General features: G+C 36.6%; 1 non-coding gene across 1 annotated transcript; it reads left to right on the forward strand.

Annotated features, from left to right (window-relative positions):
- The first annotated feature begins 15,662 nt into the window (after positions 1 to 15,662).
- On the forward strand, positions 15,663 to 15,744 carry Trnas-aga. Its single transcript has one exon. It is a non-coding gene; the product is annotated as a tRNA-Ser (tRNA).
- Positions 15,745 to 15,954: the final 210 nt, after the last annotated feature.

Raw genomic sequence — 15,954 nt, forward strand, 5'->3', positions numbered from 1 at the left:
GGGGGGGCGGTGGGGGTCAGGAACCAGTCCTCAAGTTTAATGGGCAAAGCGTTAATGAACACGAAGTTGAACGCGACGACGACGACGGCTCAGTGAGCAGCAAACAGCAAACAGCCAGCAAGGTGGCCCAAGGAGTCCCCTTCGCTCGGACGCCTCCTGACCCCCACCCCATTTCCTCACCAGGGTCACCCTCTCCTGGACACTGAGAAAAAAATTGCAGTCTGACAATGACAAGTCAGACCTACCTTAGTCGTGATAGCCAGTACTTAAAATTTTTGGTTTTATGGTTTTGGTCAATAGGGGCCTTAACTTCGAACTGATCCCTTCAAAATATTTATGTAATAAATAGCTAATCAATATATTGTACCTTAGGCAATAAAAAATATTTATGTAATAAATAGCTAATCAATATATTGTACCTTAGGCAATAAAAATGATAAAATAAAACAAATCAAATATTTACAATTAATAGTACAAATTAAATTTTTGAACTTACAGATTTGTATTTTTTTACGTATTTAAGTTCCTATATTTGATTGCGCGTTGTTATGCATTATTAACTTCAATTATTTTCATTTTAAAATTTTTAATTTATTTATTTCTTTTTGGACCAACAAAAATAGTTGATTCCTTACATCCAAACTTATGGCAGCATTAATAAACTATTTTAAAATTTCACAAGGTAAACACAGAAAAGTGTTCGTGGAGAATAAGACTATTTTAATGTTGTAGACATTAAGTGGAAATTTAATACATTGCTTACATTACCTTAAAGTTTAAGTTTTAGGTTTATAAAATTATTGTTATATCACCTAAAATTTTGCTCAGTGTGGTGGCAGGACTTGCGTGGCAATGGTGCCGTGGTGCAGATGGCAGTGGACAATGCGCATGCGCAACGCATGTGTCTTGTTTGATTTAAAGATTTCACGGAAATTGTGGCCGAAACCCAGCTCAAGACGGGCTACAAAACCAAAAAAAAAAAAAAACACGATCTGCTGTTTGCAGTTTTCAGTTTGCAGTATGCAGTATGCAGTTTGCATTTCTGCGAGATCTGCGAACTGTGGAGCTGCATTCAATTTATGAACTGGCACACAACTTAATTACACATTCATCCAATTAAAGTGTGCAAAATGCAATTCATCATCATCGGGGCGAACTGGGGACTTGTAGGGGAAACGGGGATCGTGGATAGGGGTTTCCGGGGATCCGGGGATCTGGGGATTCGAGGGGCAGATCAGCCGTTATGGCCAAGTTCTAACAGCAATTAAATGCATTGCAGGTGCAGCTGGAGGTCCCAGCAGCAAGAGCAACTTGTTCGTTTCACATGCAAGCGGCGCGTTAAATGCTCATCTACATACGGACACATAGGCATAAACATATAAATAAAATGTAAATACTCACATACAGTTAGTATGTGCGGCTATTGGTAGAGCATTTCTTTGACTTTTCCCTGGAAGTGGCAGTGCAAGTCGCGGCATTTCGGTTTACCGATATAATTCGACGCTACCTGGCGACTCAATCAATCGGGGGAATTCACTGGCGACAGCTGCCTGTCGCATCACACTTGATATTTATGGCAGCCCCTGCGGCAAAAGTGAAATTAATATCTTACTTTGGCAAGTGTTTCTCGCACCTATCCAAAGAAATTGTAAACCTATTGAGAAACGTACAAGATGGATATAGAAAGAGATGCGAAATAACTTGGTATTGCGCAAACTAATTAACATTACTAATTTACAATGTGACCTAAACTCATTTTGCTAAATAACAAATTTTATCATTTCATTGTTTCCGAATTTCTTTTCATGGTCTTTTCATGCTTATATTTGTTTAGTACTATATTTATCATTATTCTTCTCATTCTTTTTGAGATATTCAATTTTGTGATTAGTTCAGTTAAAGTCGATGTATTTAATCTTGAATCACATTGTGTAATATACAGGTTCAATAACAAAAAGGCTGAAATTAGCCATAAAATTGTTGTAAATAGTTATTTTTTTGACTGAACTTTAAAAGTGATAATACCATTGATCAAACCCATTTTAAATAACTAAGTTCAAACAAATAGTTATATTTAATTTAATAGCAAGCTTGATTAAAATAAGCTAAAATTCAATTGTAATAATATTTCTGCCTGTTTCACGCTTCGTTTACTTCATTAATTTAATCAGCTCAGCTCGCATTAGTGCCGCATTCGAAATGTATATCATTCGTGCGCTTTTCTGTTCGTATTGCCTGCGGTGGGTTCCATTATAAGACCATCCATCGGCCGTTTATCATGATCAGCCCCCGCCAAATGGACCCACTTAAGATCCCAATAATCTGCACTATCTGGGCCTGGTTAATTGCCAAGGCAAACAGAGCAGTTGGGAGCACTGTGATTACGGCCAGCCGCTTATGATTGAACAATCAAACACGCCTCCCCAAAACGCCCACGGCCCTGGGGTCTTAGCGAGTGCCCACTGTAACCGTACAGTGCACATACCAGCGTTAGACGCACTCGCCGAGAGTCCCTCCACTCGCAGTGCTAATTACAGGCCAGGCCAAAGATATAGGGTCTACTGGATTGTAATCACGGGTTCTGGCCGCAATGAGTGCGTCAAAAGCGGCGACGCTTCCGCCTTTTCAAGCTGTCTTGCCGCACTTAATTGCCGCCTCGGCATGTGCGTGGGTCCTCCATCCAATACTCATATCTCGTGACCACTCACGAGGAGTACTAGTATCCCATCTTTCTCATCTGCCCATCTTCCATCCTAACCTCCAGTCGATCACGCACTTCATAAACGCAGAGTGCGAACAACCAGAGAACTGCACACCACGAAACTCACTGCACCGCAATCAAAATATATAGAAAGGAAATGATTAGCTCTAATTTGGTTGTTACAACTTTAAATAAATCAAATTAACTAAAAACAACAAATAAAAACAATATTTAAAGTTGGATACAACCATAAGAGAATATCCAACTATCAAAACCCAACTTAATATAATACAAAAATGTATAGTATTCACATTTACAAAATAAACCTTAGTTTTAACATTTATTTATTTTGCCGCCGAATCTAAAAGTAAAGTATGTGAAAACCTAATTTAAAATGTGTAATATAACATAAGAAGTAAGTACGTCACCAAATGCTTTCTCAGTTGTGATTTAGGGTTATTTCACTTAAATAAATTTTCAACTTTGAAATTACAAGCTTAATAGTATAGAAAAAATCTAATTCCTTCATAAAGTGAATCAATAATTTGAAAGATATATATTTGTTATGTTTAATAATAATGCTATCCTGCTTATAATGATCTACTAATTCCAGAATTCGTATGATTTTTTCTCAGTACTTAAGCAAGTAAGAATCAAGTGCAACTCCAACTCCACTGAGCTGAACTAAACTGCACTGAATGCCTGTCTTAAGGTTTCCGCTTGGATTGAGTTATTAATTATGTTCCGCACCTTCCCACATTGAAGAGAGCCCCTTACCCCCCAAAACAAAAAAATCCCCCTAAAATAACGCCCCTGACTTCACTGCCATTCTGTTCTATTCGTTCATATTTTGTTTTCTTTCCGTGTCCAAAGTTGCTGCGAGTTGAAATGAATGTGGTAAGCAAAACATTAACTTGACCGTCATTATTGTTGGCTCGAAGCGAATTACGTTCTTTAAGTGAGAAAAATTGCAATTTAATCGCGATTATGATGATGATGATGGGTCTGCAGTCTGCAAGTCTGCATTCTGTAGTCTGCAGATGAACATGGCAATGGAGATGGGGATGATGAAGGTTCTTTTTTTTTGTTCGCTGGGTGGAGGAGTCCAAGGCGCGGCTAAATGGTTTTGGGTTGTGCAACAATAAAGAATGCACTCGATGACGTAATGAGTGACGTAACAAATGTGGCGAAAGCAAATGCAGTTAGTGACCAGATGTACAAGTAAAAACAAAATAAAACAAGAAAGAAAGCAAACTTCGGCAAGCCGAAGTTCATATACCCTTGCAGCTATTGCAAGAATTAAACATTTTTGAAAACATTAAAATTATAATTTACTTGCGTATATGTTTAAAAACATTGAAGCTATGATGATTTGCAGCTCAATTATTTGATAGGTCTTTTATATATTTTTATTGTTCCTATGGGAGCTATATGATATAGTCGTCCGACATTGATGAAACTTAAACCGTAAATTGGAAATATTTAACCATTACTAAATGTCGAAGAACTAAACAAAAAATTAAAAAACAGAAAAGTTATAATTTTTTTTCATTTATTTCTCCGATTGTTCCTATGGGAGCTATATGATATAGTCGTCCGACTTTGATGAAATTTAAACCGTAAATCGAAAATATTTAACCTTTACTAAATGTCGAAGAACTAAACAAAAAATTAAAAAACAGAAAAGTTATAATTTTTTTTCAATTTTTTTTCCGATTGTTCCTATGGGGGCTATATGCTATAGTCGTCCGATTTTGATGAAATTTAAACCATAATTCTGAAATATTTAACCATTGCTATATGTCGAAGAACTAAACAAAAAATTAAAAAACAGCGAAGTTATAATTTATTTTCATTTATTTTTCCGATTGTTCCTATGGGAGCTATATGCTATAGTCGTCCGATTTTGATGAAATTTAAACCATAATTCTGAAATATTTAACCATTGCTATATGTCGAAGAACTAAACAAAAAATTAAAAAACAGCAAAGTTATAATTTTTTTCATTTATTTTTCCGATTGTTCCTATGGGAGCTATATGCTATAGTCGTCCGATCCGGCTCGTTCCGACTTATATACTACCTGCAATAGAAAGACAACTTTTGGGAAAGTTTCATGCAGATAGCTTTAAAACTGAGAGACTAGTTTGCATATAAACGGACGGACAGACGGACAGACGGACAGACGGACAGACGGACGGACAGACGGACATGGCTAGATCGACTCGCCTAGTGATGCTGATCAAGAATATATATACTTTATAGGGTCGGAGATGTCTCCTTCACTGCGTTGCAAACTTCTGACTGAAATTATAATACCCTCTGCAAGGGTATAATGACAAGTCTCTTTTATATAATTCACCTGTCGTGATATAAGTGGATTATAAACTACGCAAATCGGCTGTAAAACACATCGACTGATGGGGGAACTTAAAAATCGGGTCATCAGATACTGACGCACATCACAGGGGACTCCCCACTAGCCAAAAGCCAATCGCAAGCCCAATCTCGAAAGCCAATCTCAATCTATAACTCAAACCCAAACCAAAACCGAATCTGTCAAATACAAACCTGAGTGCCCCAAAAATCTTGAGGATAGTTATGTGTCTAGAGTTATGAGTACAAGTACTGTGTGCCGAAAGACATAAAAATGGAATTAAGTATATTTAAAGCATAGTATTTTAATTGAAACTATATTAAATTTTACACAAAATTACAAAAAACTGAAAATACATATCGAGATAAGGAATTCACTAAAAAAAATCATAATGAGTTTGATAAACGATATACAGATTGAATTTAACGCAATATAATTACAATTTTTTTTTAAATTCTACAATTCTACATAAAATATAGTAATTTAATAACTCAAAAAATGACATTCCTTAGATTATCTTTCACAAAACTTAAAAAAGTTGGATGAAATTAAACTAATGTGTTTCTAAAGAATTATATTCACCTTAATAACATTAATTTTCATAAGTCTTTTTAAGTTTTTTTTTAAGAAAAACAATATACAACAACGACTTATTTGATTTCACATGGAAAAAAATTAGAACCTAGAAGTTTTGTTAGTATATTTTGTTTCGCCATCAGAACCTGTCATTCATTTGGTGTTTGACTTGATTTAGCTTAATTAAATGGTCTAAAACTATTGGAGACCAGTTCGCTGCTTCAATCCTAATACCAAAACCCATGTCAGTGCGTCTAATTTAACTTTTTCTATTACATTGCACATTGGCCGCATGCATTTGTCACGCCAAAGTCAGAACCAGAAAAAGGGGGAAATAATTCTGGATGGAGAAGTGGGGGATCGGGGACTACGAATCCTTGAAAGACACTGACATTCTTTCAGCTCCAGCCGCCCCCTAACCATGGCACCCCTTGCACTACCCTCCACTTTTCGCATTTACTGCGACTGCCATTTTAGCGCTGCGTCACTGTGTGACATTTTGCGTGGGGGTCAGAAAGGCACGGGGGACGCGGTGTCGGTTAAGTTTGCCTTACTTAACCTAACCCCAGTCAGCCAGCCCCTAAGCCTGAAGCACACACACACACACACACACAATCGCAGAGGGAGTGGGAAAAAGTTTTAACCCATTTTGCGCAAACAAACGGACAGACAAACAAACGACAGAGGGTTAAAAAATTAGGTCAACATGGCTGCATGGAGATGGCTAAAATGGAGATGGAGCTGCAAATGCCGGGACGCTCATAGCTGCCACTTTTATTTATCTTATTTTATTTTATTTCATTTTATTCTATTCTAGTTTTTTTTCTATTTTATTTTTCCGCTTCATCTGCTTGACCTTAAAGTTATGAAGTTCGACAACGTCGCCCAAAGTGGCCAAAAGGAGCGGCGAAATCTGTGGTCAATTGGTGAAGTAGATGAGGAAAACAGTTGGAGGAATGGAAAACTGCTTAGCGAAAATGCGAGAGATGGCGAAAAATGTACAAAGCAAAGATGAAGAAAACCTGGCTGAATTCGAAAAAAATAATATATAAATTAAAAAAAAAAGGATGATGGTTTTAATAATTTGTATCCTAAATTTTAAGACAAATATTCTTTTTGCAGCTATCTAAAAAGTATGATTCGGTGGGTCAGAAATAAAAAAAATTGTTAAAATAAAAACCGAAATTTGTATCTGTTCAAAACGCTTTAAATAAACAAAAATTTATATTTTTTTAACAAACATTCTGCATCAAAAAAGTGAAAAGCTGTACAAAACAAATTTCCTTAAATTTAAAAATACAACATTGTTATAGAAAATTACCAACCTTTTTACTAATTTATTTTTTAAAATTGTCCAGCGAAACTTAAAAGTCCTTTAGGAACACATTTTCGCCGACAAATTAATTCCAACTAAATTATACTATTATTATTATTTTTTAAACCTATTTTTTTCAATAAGATGGTTACATTTTGTATGCTTTTATATTGATAATAATTTTTTATTTATAACCCATGCTCCCATGGCTTATATCTACCAAGAAAGCTGATAATAAGCTAACTATTGTTATAAACATTAAACATAAGTATTAACAACTTAATTGTTGTTATAAACATAATTTCGAAACGTATCATTAAGGAAACTTAAATTTTCCTTTGCAAAAACTAAGCAGAGATAAAGAACATTATTGTTATGTGGAGAGGGGGAAAAGTAATTACAAAAACTAAAGCAGCATATGCCATACGATATGATTTGTATCTTCCGCAAAAACACAACTGAATCGAGTCAAGTTCGAATGGGAGCCGTGAATTAAGACCAGAAGTTTGGCTCTATTTTGCTCTATTACTCCATTACGCCATTACTCTGTTACCACCGCACATCCCCTGCTGTCAAAAGTCAGGCAAAGATGTTGGCCCGAATGGAGAATCCAGAAAACGGAGCCCCCGTCAACTTGGCTCGGATTGCTTGGCCCAAGGGCGCCAAGTTGGTAGCTTCCTCCCATGTCATTTGCACACTGACAAGTTATTAATTAAAGTAACCTCCCCCCCAACATCGTCTTCGCATCGCTTGTTGCCGCTGTTTTATTGGTAAAAATCAATCTGTTTGGGAGTGAGTGCGCACTGCCCCGTGGGCATCGGATCTTGCAGATGATCCAGATTTAGCTGGAAAACTATCCACAGTTTTCTCCAGTCGGTTGAAGGCGACTCAAATGTAATGGACTTGACCAAAGCCAAAAGCCATTCAAAATAAACTGAACGCCCGCATGGCGCAGTCTCAAATAAAATAAAATCTCATTTACCTGCTTCATATGGCCACATTTTCTCTAATTTTCGTTCCTATCCATGCACTGTTAGTTTTTTAAATGGTTAAACTTAGATATAAGTAAATCTTATAGTGAGGAAACTAAAATCGTTAACTAACACTAGTTCATTAGATAGTAGTATAATTAATATGGAAAAATTAAAAGTATATTCCAAATAACAATTTGCCATTATTCCCACGAGCCCTTAACTGGTATTAATAATAATAAAACTGGCATTAATAATAATAAATTAAATAACTAACAAAAATAAAATAGTTTTGTACAGCTTATATCTTACCATGCTATGATTTTTTTTTATTTTTAATGCTATAGTAATTTTAAGCACTGGTACTTTAAAAAAAAAAATGATCTAGCTATGAAATGCCTCAAACATCAACAAATTGCATAAACATTTTTAAAACGGTGAAAAATTCAAAGCATTTCAAGCTAATATATAAATATAATATATAAAAAAATAAAATCAAATCTTATAAAACTAATAATGGAGCTTTATTTTCTGTAACTCATTGAGAAGTTTGTGTTATTCACACATTATATTTGCCTAATTGATGATGTATTTAGTATGTCCCTACGAATTTTATATGACTTTTTTCCCGGTGCGCGTATTTTCGTGCTCATCCTGGCGTGTCCTGGCCAAAAGTTCAAATACGACAACGGTGCGGTCTGAGGGCTCTGGCAAAACAAACGAAACTTAATTAACAAAAGGAAAAAACTGGGGGGCTGGGGGGAGGGCGGCTTCGTTTCGGATTCAGGGATTCGGGGAATCGAGGATTCGGATGCGGATGCGGATGAGGATTCGGACTCGGGTTTCTACGGGTTGGCCAGGTTGCCACTCCGGTCACTCTAACCCAGTCCCTGCACGTCTGGGATTCCCCGGATCCGGACCCGGGCTCGAACCCGAACCCGGACGGAACTATATCAATGCGTATATCTATTGGCCGTGTGTCTGAGTATCTGGGTTGTTTGAGTGTCTGAGTGCGGGCCACACATGCAAAAAGCCGGAGTCCTGCTTTTTTGCTCCTTTGTCCGTCTGCGAATTGGGATTTTTGGGCCCATAATCGATAGAACCCCGCTCACTTACCAAACACACGGACATCGGGCATCGGAATTTATTGCATTTTGTGTTTGTTTAGAGCGATTGCCATGTCGCGTCGAACGCGCCAAACGGATTCGATACAGACGTGCCCAGGTACAGTTGTGCTCGAGCAGGTGAGTTTCGTCAGCCGGGCGAAAATTGATTCGTCCTGCCAATGAATGATGCGTGACGGCCAGGCGGAAATCGAGACTCTGGATAAAGATATTTTCGTTTATAGTGTCCTCACTTTACACTTTCGTTAAATGAAATGGATAAAACATGACTATAGTGAGTAAAATAAAATGTTTACGACTTCAACTAGTCGTTAAAATTATTATATTTTATATGTAATAATAAGTATAGCTCAAAACTGGAATTGTCATACCTCGTTGAATTACGTAATTGTATTTCGTGCGTATACATCGGCTTCTGCACAAAACATTCAGTCTTATGGGTGTGCGGCCTGTTTTGACCAAGTTACAACCAAGAAACTCGGAAGAAACTCAAAAACACCTTAAACAAGAAAGAAAGCAAACTTCGGCAAGCCGAAGTTCATATACCCTTGCAGCTATCGCAAGAATTAAATATTCTTGAAAACATTAAAATTATGATTTACTTGCGTATATGTTTAAAAACATTGAAGCTATGACGATTTGCAGCTTAATTATTTGATTGTTCTTTTATATATTTTTATTATTTGTATGGGACCTATATGATATAGTCGTCTGACTTTGATGAAATTTAAACCGTAAATCGAAAATATTTAACCATTACTAAATGTCGGAGAACTAAACAAAAAATTAAAAAACAGAAAAGTAATAATTTTTTTTCATTTATTTTTCCGATTGTTCCTATGGGAGCTATATGCTATAGTCGTCCGATTTTGATGAAATTTAAAACGTAAATCGGAAATATTTAACCATTACTAAATGTCGAAGAACTAAACGAAAAATTAAAAAACAGCAAAGTTATAATTTTTTTCATTTATTTTTCCGATTGTTCCTATGGGAGCTATATGCTATAGTCGTCCGATTTTGATGAAATTTAAACCGTAAATCGGAAATATTTAACCATTACTAAATGTCGAAGAACTAAACAAAAAATTAAAAAACAGCAAAGTTATAATTTTTTTTCATTTATTTTTCCGATTGTTCCTATGGGAGCTATATGCTATAGTCGTCCGATCCGGCTCGTTCCGACTTATATACTACCTGCAATAGAAAGACAACTTTTGGGAAAGTTTCATGCAGATAGCTTTAAAACTGAGAGACTAGTTTGCATATAAACGGACGGACAGACGGACAGACGGACAGACGGACAGACGGACGGACGGACGGACATGGCTAGATCGACTCGCCTAGTGATGCTGATCAAGAATATATATACTTTATAGGGTCGGAGATGTCTCCTTCACTGCGTTGCAAACTTCTGACTGAAATTATAATACCCTCTGCAAGGGTATAAAAATTGGTTTTTATATCAAAACCAAAACCCATACATCGGTGAATTCGTCATTAAATTGCCAATCAAATGGCATTCAAAGTTAAAAATTTTTCAGTTTTTCAAATTTTCGCAAAAAAATTAATAATCAAAATTGCAAAAATTGGTCAAATAATAATTTTTTTTTTTAAATTGATTTATTTATCTAAATTGATTGTGGATGGGTAGTATGGGTAGTTGCCAGCTATACAAAACAGTCACTCTTATGGCTATACGTCTAATTTTGGCTATAACTTGGCAAAAGGACGCTTTTTGGGATTTTGTTTTTTACCAAGCATCCAAAACCACAAAAAAAATCTGTTTTTCTATCAAAACGCTGAGAAGTAATGGTCAAAAGATAAAATGTCATACATCGCTGAATTCGTCGTTAAATTGCCAATCGAATGGCATTCACAGATACAATTTTTTTTTATCAAAAATGCAAAAATTGGACAAAAAATGTATTTTTCAAAAAATCGATTTTTTAAAATCGCTCTTTGCATCAAAACTAAATTTATATTTATAAACCGATTGTGGATGAGTAGTATAGGTTGGCAGCTATACAAAACAGTAATTTTTATGGCTTTACGTCCAGTTTTGGCCAAGTTACATAAAAAGGACTTTATAGGATTTTTTGGTTTTATACAAATCTTCAAAGACCCCAAAAATCCACCCTAAAAATCGGTTTTTCTATCAAAACACTGAGAAGTAATGGTCAAAGGATGGAATGTCATACATCGCTGAATTTGTCGTTAAATTGCCAATCGAATGGCATTCACAGATACAAATTTGTCATAATTTCAAATTTTCGCAAAAAATGATGATGTACCCCCTTATAAAAAAATCGAAAAATGGTCATAAAATTTATTTTCCCAAATCGACCGTGGATGTATCCATAGTAAACGTATAGATTGCCAGCTGCACAAAACAGTCTGTCTAATGGTTGTGAGTCTTTTTTTGACCAAGTTACAACAAAAACTCTGAGGAAATCTGATTTTTTTTAAATTTCAAAAACCATTAAAGACCTTTAAAAAATTGTTTTTTGTATTGAAACCCTTGGATGTATTGGTTGTAAAAGGTGGGAATGTCAGATATTCTTTTGTTATTAGTCTTATTTCGGCAAAGGTAAAATTTTAAAGAAGAAAAAAAAAACTTTTAAGAAATGTCCGCAAAAAACATTTTTATTTAGACCGTTGCACTAAATAAGTATGCTACAAAAAATGTACCTATTTTTGAGAAAATAAAGATATCCTACCAGATGACGTTTGACATTTTTTCCGATAAGGTTTCTAGCTGTTGGTAACACTTATAAGGAAGTGTACAATATTCTAATATTTCCTTTAATGCAGTTTTCTAGTAATTACGTTTTGAAATAATTAGGTTTCAGAATAATTTCCTTTAGTTAATATGGAAATATGTTTGCTGACTTACCATTAATCAAATTAAATGGTGAGAATAACTTTCACTTTGATAAATTCCCATGTTTACCCATGCCCACATATTGGTCAATCCTCCAAAAAATCCCATTCACCGAGAAACTCGGAGTAATTAACCCGAAAAATATGTGGAAAAGGGAAATGGTCGCGAAAAATTGCATATTAACTTTGGTGGGGTCATCATCCCCTCACCATCTGCATATTGCTCTCAACTTACCTCTGCCCTCTAGCTCCTTCTCGCTCCCACACACGATTAGTTTTCGTAACTTATACTAAAAACTTTTTCGACTGCGACGCCGACAGCGCTGCCTGCGTTGGCTGTTAACAAGCTTAAAGCCTCATTTATGCCGTTATGTCCACCCGCTCACACACACACACACACATACACACACACGCATGCCGTCTCTCTCTGGCTTCTCACTGACCCTCTCTTTCTGGCCGCATATTTGCCTCTCTTTCGAATGTGCTTCATCAATAGTTTTTAATATTTTTCATTTGCTTTTTGCGCTTGCCCACGGACAAAGGGGAGAGGAGAGAAGACAAAAAAAAAGTGGGGAGTGAAGGAAGGGAAAGGAAAAATAACAGTAGTTCTGCACCCCAGAATGCTTTCTCCCGCTTTTTTTTTAGCCCTCCTTTATTACCTCCCCCGTCGGTCACGTTTTATTTTTTTCCCTATCTCCCTACGCCCTCTCCTTTTCGTCAACCCCTCACTTTCTTTCCTTTTCCCGTTACTTTGCACCCCTTTCTTTCGCCCTCTAATAAACCCCCCCGAACTTCCTTTCTTCTCCCTACCAACTCTCTGCCACCCCCCACCCTCCCCCAAAACTCTCTGCAACACCTCTTCTAACCCTATTTTCACCCCCTATTCTTCTTCTTTTCGGTGCGCCTCGCATCAATAATCCCCAAAAATTTTTACAGGAAAGGTCGACGCCGACGTCGACAGCAGAGCAGCGCCTTTTTACGCGCCATGTCCGAAAAGTCCCGAAGAAGAAGAGGCAAAAGAAGAGGACGAGGCAGAGGAGGCTGAAGAATTCGGGGCAGAAGAGAGGAGGGGTGTTATATTTCTGTGGCAGTGTCCAGTTCGGCGCACCAATCCCAACTAGCGCCTCCACCGCCCCCTCTGCGTAGGCGTGGCCAGTGGGCTCAACTGCGGCTGCGAATGCGTGAGGGGGCGGAGGGGCGGCAGGGTCGTAGGGAAGAGCGGGAGGGGGTGGGAGGCCAAAACACCCATTGCAACGTCGAACGTTGTCGAAGTTTCGTGGCCACGTGCGCCGGCTCAATGCCTCTGCCGCTGCCGGCGTTGCAGTCGACGGCGCTGCCAAAAATCGCACACTCAACAACTTTACACACACCCCGCTCCCACCCACCCACGCCCCCTATTCGTACGCCCACAAACAAACAGCTGGTCAACCATGCACTCAAACGCAGACAAACTCTCTTTCAGCACGCAGTGCACTCACTTTGAAATTGCACTCGCCAGTCTCTTACTTGCGAAATGGACTCATTTAGCAAGTCTTGCACTCACTTACTTCCTACACTCAATTCCTCCCAGGCCTTAGCTAATTTTTAATCTAGGGATCACTTACTTCTCTTATACTCAGATCTTCGCTATTCTTACATTGACCCTCTCTTTAAACCTTATCTTCTACCGATTATTTTTATAACACTCAACGTGTTTTTAAAACTATATTAAGTTATTATTAAGTTTTTTTTAAAACAACCATTTAACAAGTGATTGATCCTGCGCCAATCTTTGTTAAGCCCCTATCCTTCAATCCTTTTTTTGCCAAAATCTATAGACAAATAAAATAGTTTAAATTGTTTTTATTTTTCCTGAGACCCATTTTGCTTAACCTTACCTTGGCTTTGCTTGGGAAGTTGCTCAAACTTCTACTTAACCCTTACTTACTCTTAACCGAAACTTTTTCGATAATTTTTCCGAAAATCCTCCTTAAAGTCATATTTTTGTTTCTTTTTGAAATAACCTCTCCTATTTTTCACTCACATTTTCCTTGCAACATGCACTCACGTCCTCTTCCTTATTGCACTCGAATTATAGCTAGTACTCACATTTCTCTGACACTCGCTTTTCAATTTGTCCTCTCTCTGTTTCTCTTCGGGCTGCAACGCCGACTGCGCTGCTGCTGCGACGCTTGAGTGAAAATTCAATTGCAGTGTAAGCTCTAGCTCTCGCCATTTTCCACTCTCTTTTAGCGCTCAAGCCACGCTCTCTTTTTCGCCGCTCTTGAGGTGCAGTTTTCGAGCTCTTTGATTTGTTGATGCAACACGAAATGTTGCAAGAAAATCTACATCTCTCATAATAAAAACAAATTCAAAATAAATCCTTTACAAAAAACTTAAGTACCGAAATCATTTTCAAAAATGCACTTAAAGCTATAAATATTTGTAATAATTTGAATTAAGATAAGGCTTAAAAATTTGTACAATAGATGTTTTAACACCCAACCAAAACAACCATAGGTATAACATTGAAAAGCATGGTGCATTTCAATTTAAAGAAACCATTGTTAACTATGCATTGGAGTTCGGTAATTGTTTCTAAAACGTAGTATTCCCGACATATCATCCTTTCGAAGTCAAAGTCAACCCTTCGCCAGTCAAATTACATGCACGTAACTGCACTTGGAATCAATTTGGCGCCTCATCGATAATGCAACCGAACAAAATGGCGCCCATCGTCAAAACAAAAGTCTACCGTCCCCAAACTTATCTTTAATTCATTTTTAATGGCACAACAACGGTTGGAAATTTCCTGTTTGCATTCAAGTGGTTTTCGATTCGATTTGGATCGTCCTCCCTGAACTCTAAAAAAAACAAATAAGCAAAAAATAGATAAAAAAAAAAATAACAAAATTCGACTGCCATTCCACCTGCCATGTTAAATGTCAAATTATTTTGATGGCAGGCAGCAGCAGCAAACAAAAAATAAATACACAATTAATTTGCCCTAATAGACATGAAGAGTCGGCAAATGCACATTTCCCACAAAAGGATAGAAGACTGGTGGAAAAGCGGGAAAGTCGGCAAATCAGGAAATCGTCTGCCACTGCAACAATTGCATAACCATCCAGGAATGTTGCATCCGTCGATTTTGGGGGAAAAATATGCATGATAGCGACTAAAAATAAATAAATTATGGTTAAGTCGAACATTGATTGGCCGGGAAAGCGGCAGGAAAAGCGTTGAAAATTGAGTTAAGTTGGCTTTTTCTTACTTAATTATTTTTTATATCATCATACACACAGTGCCGCAAAGTGAACAACTTTTATTTAATTTCGGTTAAGATTAACAGACTCTCAAACTTGTATAAACATTAATAATTGAAAATCTCATTTAAAATGGTAGGCAAAACACATTCAATCATTATGTTACTATATGGCCAAATAATTGGATTCGTCAATAGGTCGTATGAGTAATATTAGGTCAAATTTTTGTTACTTAATCTGGTAATGAAAAGTTAAATAAATATTTTTGTTCTTTAACTTTTAAAGTTACAGATTATATTATCGGTAGTTCAAAAGATTCTTTCAAATCGTATTCATTGTATAATCTTATCTATTCCTAGAGAATTCCTATATGTTCCTTCTGTCATACCTAAACTGATTTATATATAAATAGATTATGAATTAATCTGACCAATAAGTCTTGACCAAATCGAAACTTGGCTAAAACATCGAGCAGTCGTGGCCGAGTGGTTAAGGCGTCTGACTAGAAATCAGATTCCCTCTGGGAGCGTAGGTTCGAATCCTACCGGCTGCGAATGGTATACATTTATTTTTAAATTAATAATGTTTAATTATTTGAATTTCATTATATTTCCTTTTGTAAAAAAAAATAATAATGTAAAGCTTATTGCCTTTTTTTCTTTAAATATATAGTTTTAGTGATTTAATTTTGTTTGCTTGATACATTTTTAATACGTATAAATTATACATATTAACTCTTTGGAAATTGGATAATGCAAGTAGT

Source organism: Drosophila elegans, unplaced genomic scaffold (genome assembly GCF_018152505.1).
Source record: "Drosophila elegans isolate 14027-0461.03 unplaced genomic scaffold, ASM1815250v1 contig_149, whole genome shotgun sequence".
NCBI lineage: Eukaryota > Metazoa > Arthropoda > Insecta > Diptera > Drosophilidae > Drosophila > Drosophila elegans.